Source organism: Hipposideros armiger, unplaced genomic scaffold, assembly GCF_001890085.2.
Source record: "Hipposideros armiger isolate ML-2016 unplaced genomic scaffold, ASM189008v1 scaffold_216, whole genome shotgun sequence".
In the NCBI taxonomy this organism is placed as follows: domain Eukaryota; kingdom Metazoa; phylum Chordata; class Mammalia; order Chiroptera; family Hipposideridae; genus Hipposideros; species Hipposideros armiger.
The window spans coordinates 1922856-1933349 of record NW_017731566.1 but is presented as its reverse complement, the minus strand read 5'-3'; the positions used below and the strand labels follow the sequence as shown (position 1 = coordinate 1933349).

The window sequence follows — 10494 nt, the reverse complement described above, 5'->3', positions numbered from 1 at the left end:
AGGGTCTCGGGAAACGGGTGTGCTCACCGTGGCACCAGCGTGGGTGCGCGGGGAAACTATCAGATGCCATCATGTACTGCTGGAGGGACTGGGGTGCCAAGCTCAGGGGATTTTCTGCAGGTCCAGGGATCTCTGAAACCCAGAACAGGACAAGAAGACTCACCTCCCGCACCACAGACTCAGATGGGTCCTGAGGCCACCCCCAAATCCTGGCTCCCATCAAGAAGCGGCATGCTGTGTCTAGCCAGCAAAGGCTGACAGAACTACAAGGGACCTCAGAGCATTCCCTGCTTAGATGGCTTCAGACCCAGGCACGTCCACTTCCTAGGGCCCGGCCCCAGGACGCAGATCCTCCCATCTTCTGTCCTAAAGAAGTACAACTGAGAGGCCTGAGGAAAGAGGGGGGCTGGCCTACAGGGGTCCACCCACACGCCACCCTTCTCCCTGTAGAGTGAAAAGGAACGGAGACCACTCTGCAAACTGCAGGGGCAGGCTTAAAATAGGCAGAATAGAATCATAACCTAAGCTGGAGCTGAGCAAGCCCACCAGGGCCAACACGACTCATCGGTCAAGAGACACCCCTCAGCCCTCCGGGAGACCAGGCAGAGCCCCAAGGCCACGGCCACGAGCGTGTCCACCAAGTCCTCACCATCCCCAGCCCCTCTGGGGCCTCAGGACACCACCAGCGGCTTCAGGGGTTTTCCAAGCACCCCTGTGCTTGCAAGCACACACGTGTTGATGAAAGGAAGCAAAGCACTGCAGGACAGGAAGGTAATCTCATAATTAAAGGAAAGCCTGTTTTTCAGGAAAATCTCCACCTTGTGGGGACCTTACCTTAAAAGATGCCAAGGTCAACAGGAGAAGTCCTGCATCACCTGCTCTAGGTGCCTTTCAGGTGAGTTAATCACCCAGGCAGGGCTCCCCTCCAGATTTCGGGACACACCCAACTTTGTGCCATTCCCTTTCGGCTCTCTGATAGCCTTTTTGAAAAGAAGGCTTGTTCCTTTTGTTCAGGAGCATTCATTCAAATTCCTTTCTAAGGCCAAGGCAAACGCAGGGCAGCAACCCAAAAGAGGTTCACCCCGCAGAGTCAAGTTTCAGGCCGGTTTCTCCAAGAGTGGTGCAGACAGACTATTCCAATTAGGTGAACCCTCCCCATCTTCCCTGCTTCTTTACCCAAGGCCCTGTGTTGAACACAAGAACCAACTCCTAGTGTAAGATGCGCACAATGAATCCAGGTGGGAGGGCAGGAGGGAGGGGCAGCATCTCATCCACCTCCAGCCCCTCCCCCAAGTGAGGGGTCCCACGGGAAGGAGGGGCCGCTTTGACAAGACTCCCACTAAGAGCCCTAACTTGGAAATCCCTCCATACCTGCTGATAACGTGACACCTGGCAAGTAAATCCAATGTTACCACACAAAAAAAACCCTAAGCGCAGTTTCTGAAAGCTATCCACATAATCCCAGGGAGTGTGCGTGGGTGTGTGTTCATGGGAGCGGGGGTAGCATCAGAGACACCCAGATGGAGGGCCAGGGAGAAAATGAGACCAGAAGGACAGAAGGGGTCTTAACTTGCCTAGTGTGGCAAAGTCATCCCCAAATGTACCCAAATGCCAGGCAAAAGCCAAGACTTCTCAATCAATTAAAGAGAGGCCAGAGCTGGAAGGAGTTGGAACTAGTGAAACTCCAGGACCCCTTACTTCCTTAACCTCCCCGACCCTCAGTTTCTTCGTGGGGAAATCAGGGACTCATTTCGACCCGAGAGAGAAGGTGAAGATAAATGGAAGCAATAGCACTGTGCCTGGCCCTTGAAGTCCTACTGGGTGTCTAGTCTTTACCTGCAAAGTCTGCGACCCAGAGGGGCAGACTTCTCCCCAAACATCCAGCACATGGGGGTGCGGGGGGGGGGGCTGTCTACTGAGCCAGTCCCTCGGGCTTCTTCTGATCAGGAGCCATGCTGTTCATTAACCCAGAAAGCGTAGTGAATTTAAAACAGGCCCAGTCCAGGAAACTATACAGAAACTCCCCCATTGGCATTAGATTGGGAGATCCTAACAAAAGATGGCTAATCAAAGAAGGAAATGAAAACAAGCCCGACTTCTCATACCCCACGTGATCTGGAAAGCGAGGCTGGGCCTGAGAACGATAACTGTTTCTGAGAGGCCTGTCTGAATGGATCCAGAGAGAACATGCCAGACTCTGAGGCCACCTGGAACTGTCTCCCCTCTGTTCTCAGGGTGGCAAGAAGGGAGGCTCCCCGGGCGGGCATTCCTCTTCCACCAGGAAATCCTGCTGGAACCTCAGTGCCAACAAGCTCAGTTCCAATCCCAGCTCTGTCACAGGCAAGTCACCCAAATGCCTCCTGCACCGGACCATCACACCGCTTTGTTGTGAAAATCCCACACAACATATACCAAGCCTCAGACAGATACTAAGTAAACAAATGCTCACTAAAAGGTGGTTATATTGTTACCTTGACAAAAATAAGACAGCTACTTAAGTAACCTGGTGGATATCCTGAGCATCCAATTAACTCTGCAAGTATACAAAGAGCCAAGCACACAGGAACTCCACCAAGGAGAAGGGTGCAAAGTGGAAACGCCTGAGGTCCTGCTGGCTCTACCACTCCCTGGCGGGCGACCTCGCATCACATGGTGCATCAGGCTACAAGCCAAGGAGCAGAGGAAGCAGTCAGGTAGGTAGGTCCCTGTCCTGAACGCAGATTTGGAGGAAGGCCGGTGTAGCCCTCAGGGTCCCACAGCAACTGCTACAGCTGTTCGTAGTACAATTCAAACACCCAAATTGGAAGGCTGCTGCAGAGACCGTGGCCTCCACACCCCCAAGAAAGGGGATGCCACGCTGGCCAAGTCGCAGAGACGCACGGCCCTTGCATCTTGGCCACCATCATGCAGTCAGTCAGTGAACCTCCCTGTTCACTGGGAAAGAGGGGGGATGGAGAAGACATGACAGGGATGTGACCCCAGGTTTGGGGTCCCCGGATCTTGTGATCACTGAGGGTGGCTCAGGCACGGTCCAGCCAGGTACTTGATTTTGCTCTGAGCCTTGGCTACGGGTTCGGGGGGTTCGGGGTCTACCTTGGGGTGCTGCACTGTCTTGTGGTTCCTTCCCTTATCCAACTCCCGGGGCCAGGAGAGGCGCGGGCAACCCAGAGGGTGTGGAGGGTGTACAGCCAGAGTCCTGCTGGACCCCCTCTGCTCAGGATAACCCACACAATGGCCAGTGGAAGGGAGGAGGAAGTGGACACTAGGGGACAGGGGCCATTTCTATCGCCTTCCAAGACTTCCCAGCAGCGGGAAGCAGCTCGCAATTTACAAGTGAAAAGGCAAGGCACTTCCGGGGGAGTCAGGTACATGTGGGGGGGCGGCGGGTACCAGAGCCAGCCGAGGGGGGAGGGCCCGGCTGCCAGGTCTGTGGACCCCAGGGGGTGGGGGGCCTCACCTGCAGGCCTGGGGTCCTAGAACCGCGGAAGCCCAGCTGTCCTTCCCTCAAGGCCGAGCACGCGGGCGCCCTTCGGGAAGACTGCCAGGCCCCGCCCCTCCAGGTAGAGGGCGGCCAGGTGTGGCGGGCTGGCCTTCACCCAGGCCCAGCTCTGCCCTCGCGGCAGCAGAAGGTCGTGCAGGAGACCGGAAGTCGCCCTGGATTCAGCCTGGGCTGAACATAGCGGTTTCCTGTGCCTGGGGCCCCCCAAACCCATGTGCTACAAGAAGCAGAGAATAGCCTCTTTATGACTTGGGGGCAGCAATTCAATATTTCTTCCTCGCATAAAACAGGAATTGCTCTATTTACCTAGCCCGCAGGAGCGTCGTGAAGATTAATGACTGTGAAATGTTTTTAAGATCAAAAACATTCTGAGATTTTACTTTAGGCACTTATATGTGCATATTGATATCTACAGACAAATATACTCTTTACTGGTTGCCCCCCTGGAGTGACTTCCAGCCCATAACCAGGAAGCGCAGAGAAAAAGGTGCATGTCTGTGTGCTCCTGGGATTCTAAGGAATCTGGGTAGAAAATGTCATTTCCACTTGGTTTCCACGCTGGGCCTCCTGCTGCACCCAGCCCTGAGGGCAGATGGAGATCGGTCAGCGGTACAGACTTCTGGAGAAGGAACTAGAAAATTATTCTAAATATCTGTCACCCCCCCCCACTGGGAAGAAATCACAGCACCCACCCTCCACCCTCCGGTCCACTAGACAAGTGCCCCCAAGTGCGGGGCACCCTGGGGGCCTCCGGGTTTGGAAAGCTCTACCCCACCCCCGGACCCAGAGGTCAGCCAAGCTCAGCCAGTGCTGCGGGCCCACGCTGCACATCTGGCCTGGCAGCTCCAAGGCAAGGCCTCCCTGGTGTCACCAGCATGCTGTCCCTCCCAGCAAAGCAAGCCCATGTGACCAGACGAGGCCACTCCACTCCAGGCTGAATGTTCTTAGTCCCCTCAACCGTTCCTGGGCAGGGTAGTTAAGAGCTCTGGAGGGCCCACCCTGCTCCCTGCAGTTCTGGCTGCAGTCCAGGTAGGCAGGCTGGGCAGTGGTAGCATCCTATGGGCTCTCCCCGACCCAAAAAGGCACTGCACCCACCCCTTCCCTAGGCCCACCTGGGCCTGAACAAGCAGGGGATAAACTGTGACTTTGTTTGCACTTCCAGATAGACCACACTAAAGACATCCATCAGCAAAAGAATCAAGTCCCAGCCAGAGTCCATTCAACAGGAAAGGTGCACAAACCCTTTCTTGGCCTCTCACCCCCTACAGCAAAGGAACCTCACCTGCAGAAGTTCCCCCACACCCTCCCCGCACACCTGGGGCAGGTACAATACTAACACTGCCAGGTTTGAGTCAGGCCCCTTACACCTAGCAAATGATTTTCTGCTGGCCTCCACATTAGGCTCGCTTTTTATTGTAAACTGTCATACTAGGGGGAAAAATTCCATCAGGCCAGAGCAGCTGACCTCTACGACCTTAGTCCACCGTTCCTGCCAAAGACACTTCCTGGGACTCCGTGACTCCATCACGGTTCGTCCTGGGAAGGGAAAGGTTGCCAGTGGCCAGACTTCAGGAAGGGCTGGAGGGCAGCAGAGTTTACAGCCCCTTGGCTGGCTGGCTGCAGAGACACCCACACACCATCTCTGTCACACATCCTTTAAAAAAAGGCCCTTCCACGTTTCTGCCACAACCTAGACTGGGACGCGACACAGAAATATTGTATTATTTCCATTCAATCTTAAGTATCTTTCAAGTCACAACTGAGGATCTGTTTTACTACGGCAAAAGGCACATTTCTGATCAGAAGAGCACTTTTGAAGAGAGTGAAAGCAACAAGATAAAGGAGTACTTTTTTGCATTTTACAAGTGGGAAAGATTTTAAGAACCCCGTGGATGAAAAGCACTCTCCCTGCCCCACTCCCCCCTTCCGAACTGTTTTAGACTCCTAGAAAACAACAGCCAAAGGTGAAAGTGTCCGCTAGGTCCGACACCAGGAGCTATCTGGGATTAACATCCTCTAAACACCATCCGACCTTGGAGAAAAATGAAGCCTTCTGTTATTATCTAGGAAAGAAGCCACCATTCTCCACAAAACCAAAAGCATCGCTTGCACTATGAAGAAGAACCCAGCCTGCTTTATCAAAATTCTTGAGTATTACCACCAACTCAAGGCAACCATCTGTTGAATTTAGTGACAGAAAGAGTTAAACCAGGTCATTTCTAAAACATTCACTCAGGGTGGGGACTAGGCTAGACACAGATGGAAAGGTCAACTGGCCCCCAAAATCCAACCAAGTGGACCTGGCTGAAATCAGGACTGGCATCAGCCCTCCCACCCCCACCCCCCGCCGGCGGCGTTCCACATCTACACTGATGCCGCTTAGGGTAGGGGTTAAAGAGGGAGGCGACAGAAGGGCCTGTCACTTTCACTACAGAGTTAGCTCCACTCTGGAAGCTCAGCCCCCATGTAAGAACAGGAGAGCACAGTGAATGCAGGAGGAAGCTGCAATACAGATGAGTTGTTTTCAGAAAGGGCAGCAGCTGTAACAAAACACGAAAATCCTCCTTTGAGCTGCACTTTCCCTAATGCTCCAAGACAGACTTAAAAAACGACTTGAACAGGAGGAGTAATCAAAATAAACACAACTGCTTCCTGTGCCTTCAGATGCCTCCAAGTTCTGGGAAGTGTTGAATATGACTTCGTAAAATTGCATTTCAAGTGGAAAAGTTTGTGGGTTTTTTTAACACTTGCTTTGAAGGATCCTACTATCTGCTTAGAGAATCTTTCCTCAAAAAAAAAGGCAGGTTACTGGGAAGAAAACATACACCAAGTCCCCTAGCAGTCCGGAAAAGACCACCTTCTAAGAAAAGCTCTGGAAAGGGAGCAGGCCTGCGGCCCCCATTTCCATGCCAGGCAAAGACAGCCACTCTGACTCTGGTTCCCATCCCGTCTGCAGCTCCTGAAGTTTCTGGGTTCTTCAGCAGTCAGAAGAATGAAGGCGAAACTGCCCCTTGGCTCCATTGTCAACATTCCCCACAAACAATGGCCTAGCTCTCTCTCTATTGTACATTCTGTATTCATTTGTGAATCCTTTTTTTTTTTTTGCACAATGTGCAAAGCCCTTCTTTTCACTGGTGAAGTCCTGAATACCCAAGTGCAGCCATCATTTAGGCTTTAAACATTCATAATGATAGCTAAAAGCAAACTACAGATTCCGCCCCTACATTAATTTGTGACTATCATTAGTCACATTGATGGCTTTTGGATACTATCCATTAAATTAGGATCAAAAGAAACACTGAACACCTTAAAAAATGGTTCTGAAGTTTTTAGCAATTATTAAATATAATTTTCCAAACCCAGAGATGGGTTTTTTTTAAAAAAAAGAAACCGTTTCATAAGTCTTTGATACATATTCCATCAAATACAGACTTGAATAAAAATTAACTTCAAAAGAGTAGGTTGGGAGAGCAGCCTTGCATTTTTCCATCTTTCCCAGGGTATTGTAACTGTGGTGGTGTAAATTAGGACATGCTTACCAGCTGGAAGGGGGAAAAGTGATGTCTGCCGGGGCAGTACAGCCTCTGAGAGCAGATCTATTCCAGCATTTTCATGCGCCTGCTACACAAGTTTTCAGTCAAGGCAGTCCACACAAGCATTTCTTAGCGAGCGATTCACAGAAAGATTTGAGGGAAATTAGGCACCTTGATGTTTCACTCTACATGTGAGGTACAAGTACTTCTTTTCAAAGGGTCAGGCAAACTGCACTCCCATTTTTTAATTACGACAAAAATGTGTTCCACCCTCTGTAATGGAACTATCAGCCAGACGGTGGAAATATTACCTGAGCTGGGCCCTGCCTAACAGATAAATTTTCTTTCCCAATCATGTACTGCATGAATATATATTTGTGGCCTGTATCAGGGACACGACACGGGACACTTGGGCTGCTGCTCTTCACTGATAGAAAGATTATTAACCGAGGGACCCAGGCTGCACTCACATACATTATGATGACAGCCCTTCTATACTGAAATGACAGTGGTAAAAAAATGACAACTGGGGTGGCCATTCTACCATTGCTGTCAACTCTAAATTTTTTCCATTTAGGGAAAGCGTTAAGTGCAAAGGGTAGAACTTGGCCTTCAAAAATGATTCATGATGGAAGAACTGCTGCCCAGTGGCGGGCACTCGGGGGATCCGTCTTGGTGGGGCCACTCCTGGCGAGATGTCCGCCCTTTTTTGTTTTTAGCCTGTGAAATCAAGGATTTCAAATGGTGCGAGCCATCTTTGAGCTCCCCTTGCTTTAGGATTTTGGTAGTTTCCAGCAAAATAGCCTCTTCAAATCCAGCAAGATGCTCCTTCGGTACCTATTTCACATCCTCATCCTCTATTTACCTTGTGCTGAAAAAGTGGCACACTGATGTTGTAGCTTTGTTTGTTGTTGTGGCTGTTTGTTTCATCTCTTTCAAACGCCTTTCAGACTTATGAATAGGGTTTCTGTTTGGAGTTTTAAAAGTCAAGAGTAAAGTCATTGATTATTCCCAGAAAGGGTAACTGGCGGGCTAGTTAATAATTATTCAGATAGCAAGTTTTCCTGTTCCATCCTGTGTACACGACAAAGATTAACAATGCCAGGGAAAGCAAACTCAATTCCTCAGGGACAGGAACAGGTGTGCCCTGAGTCTTAAAAAGGCCAAAATATCTCACAAAGTATGTCACCGGTGTATTTTTACAATGCTAGTAGTGTTTGTTTTAAGTAGCCAAACTTTTTTACTTTAACTTGACAGAGACACACTTTGCAAATATTTCTTCAGAGTTAATGACTAAGTCCTAAGGCATAGTTGCAACTCGCACCTAGTAAGAAAAAATATATTTTAGAGAAAAAGAGGTTAAAAAAAAAATCACAGTTAAGCCATGGTAATGCACCTTGCCCCTCCCCCAGGAGAACACCCATTCTAGGTCCAGTTTCAAAGATCCCAAGTGGAGTCGCACATAACACCGGGTCCTGAGCACAATCTGCAGGACAACCCCACCCTCACTCAGCCTCATTAAGGTACAATTAGAAAGGAGGGCGACCACATACCCCTTAGCCTTATCTTCCCAAACAGAAAAGATTTAAACCCAAAAGCACCTTGTCAGGTTCAAAATAAGCTCCAAACTCAAGATTTTCAAATTTCCTGTAAGAACTGCTTTCTACTGGGACAAACTGGGGTCCCCTACCCGAGGGGCACAGGAAACCAATCACAGCCATAAATCCTCTTTGCCTTCAAGCCTCACTCCCTCGTACTGGGGGCAGAGTGGGGCGAGAGGGTGATCTGACATCAACACTTACACTAAACCCCTCAGTGCTCTACAGAAATATGCTGGCTCTTTCCCTTTGTTTGGTCCTGTTATACTCCATCAAGTGTGAACGATTAAACTGGTTTCATTAAAAGCAAGTGCATTCGCGGCTAACATCCAACTTCAATGGCAACTGTAAGCATATTTTGCAAGAAGAAGGGCCTGCTTTTTTGCTTGAAACCTACCATCTCATTAACTTTTCTTTGGGGGGCAATAAAACGGGCACTGGGGGGTTTTACAGGAGTGTCAGAGCAGTTCAGAGATCTGATGCCAGACAAAAGAATATTTAGTGTTTACAACTCTGGGATGCAGTCCCTGTTATTTAAAATAAAGAAATCCTACTTCAATATGAAAGCTGCTCTGAAAGTGTTTAATTAGCATTTTGAATATCACTTTATAATTGCTGTAAGAAGTACTCTTTGAAATCAAATGATTATAAAAACAAGATCCTTTAAAGTCCCATTACTTCAAAATGTAAAAGATTTATTTAAAAAACTCAAAAGAGTGGAATTCTCCTAAGTACACGAAAACTAGTTCTACTTTGAAAAACCCTACAGGCAGAACTGCAGTCTTAGGTACTGAACACGGGGTAATTTACTTAAAATGCCTTTGAAACCAAGCACCTAGCAGGGAATTCTTTGAAAGACTAGCAGGAGAGTTTGATATATTTCCCCAAAGTATGAAGGCAGAACACTTTGTAAACCAACCAAAATATACGTCCCCTCCAAATTATCCATGTCAGATAAAAATATACCAGTCTCTAGAATATCCAACAGAATTGCAAATAAGGCACTTAGCATTCGAAATTCCCAATGCATATTTATAGAATAGAATTCTCTTGTCTATCCTTCCAGCCACTCACATCTGACTCTCTAAGAACTTAACCCGATCTCCAATCTTTAAAGAAAAAAAAAAAAGGGGGGGGGGATCCAGAAAGATCTGTTTACCACGGATAGGGAAAGTGAGCCTGGCATGACGACGTAGGCCACTGCCAGCAGCCTCCCCTGCAAGGACGCAGGGCAAGCGGGATTTCTACGAAAAATTCCTCCTTTTCCCCGTAAATGACTAACCACGGGGACCCCTGGAGCCAACTGCTGCTTGGGCTGCCTCCGGAAAAAGTACTCGGGGGCGGCGGGGGGCCGCCACACGCCTGCACACGCACGCTCGGCGCCCGTGACCGTCCGCGGCGGCGAAACGCGAGGCGCCGGAGTGCGTGCGTGCGAGTGTGTGTCGCCGCGGCCGGCGGTGACCGCGCCGAGCTCCCAGGCCCGCGGCCTCCCGGCGCCGAGGCGCTGCGTGGGCTGCGGGCGGCCAGCCGCGCCGCGGGGCCTCCCGCTGGATGAGGCCCCGGCGCGCCCCGGCTCGCGCGCCTCGGCCCAACTTGCCCCGGGGCGCGGGGAAGAGCACGCGGGAGGGAAAGAAAGGCGCTTCCCCTCGGCCGCGGAGCACGAGGGGGAAGAGGCGCCGCGGCGCCGCGCCGGGTCCCGGCTGGCCCGGGGCGCGCCCTCGCCCGCCCCTCCTGCGAAACTTTTTCCTTTTGGTTCGCCCCACCCGAAAAGTGCGGCCCCGGCGGGGGCGGCGGGCGGGCCGGGCTCCCGGCCAGGCGGGCGAGGAGGAAGTGGTGCCCGCGGGAGCGCGGCCGGGCGGAGGAA

General features: G+C 50.7%; 1 protein-coding gene across 3 annotated transcripts in view; it reads right to left on the bottom strand.

Annotated features, from left to right (window-relative positions):
* CTBP2 (C-terminal binding protein 2) overlaps positions 1-10494 on the bottom strand; it is a 155476-nt gene that overhangs the window by 143296 nt on the left and 1686 nt on the right. Inside the window, exon 1 of one of the 3 annotated variants that reach the window (XM_019654198.1) lies at positions 28-118. The exons of 1 other annotated variant lie outside the window; for it this stretch is intronic. The gene's annotated coding sequence lies outside the window, so the exon portion shown is untranslated. Of the gene's footprint in view, positions 1-27; positions 119-10494 lie in introns of those variants that run through there. One more of the 3 variants, XM_019654199.1, reaches the window with a different exon arrangement.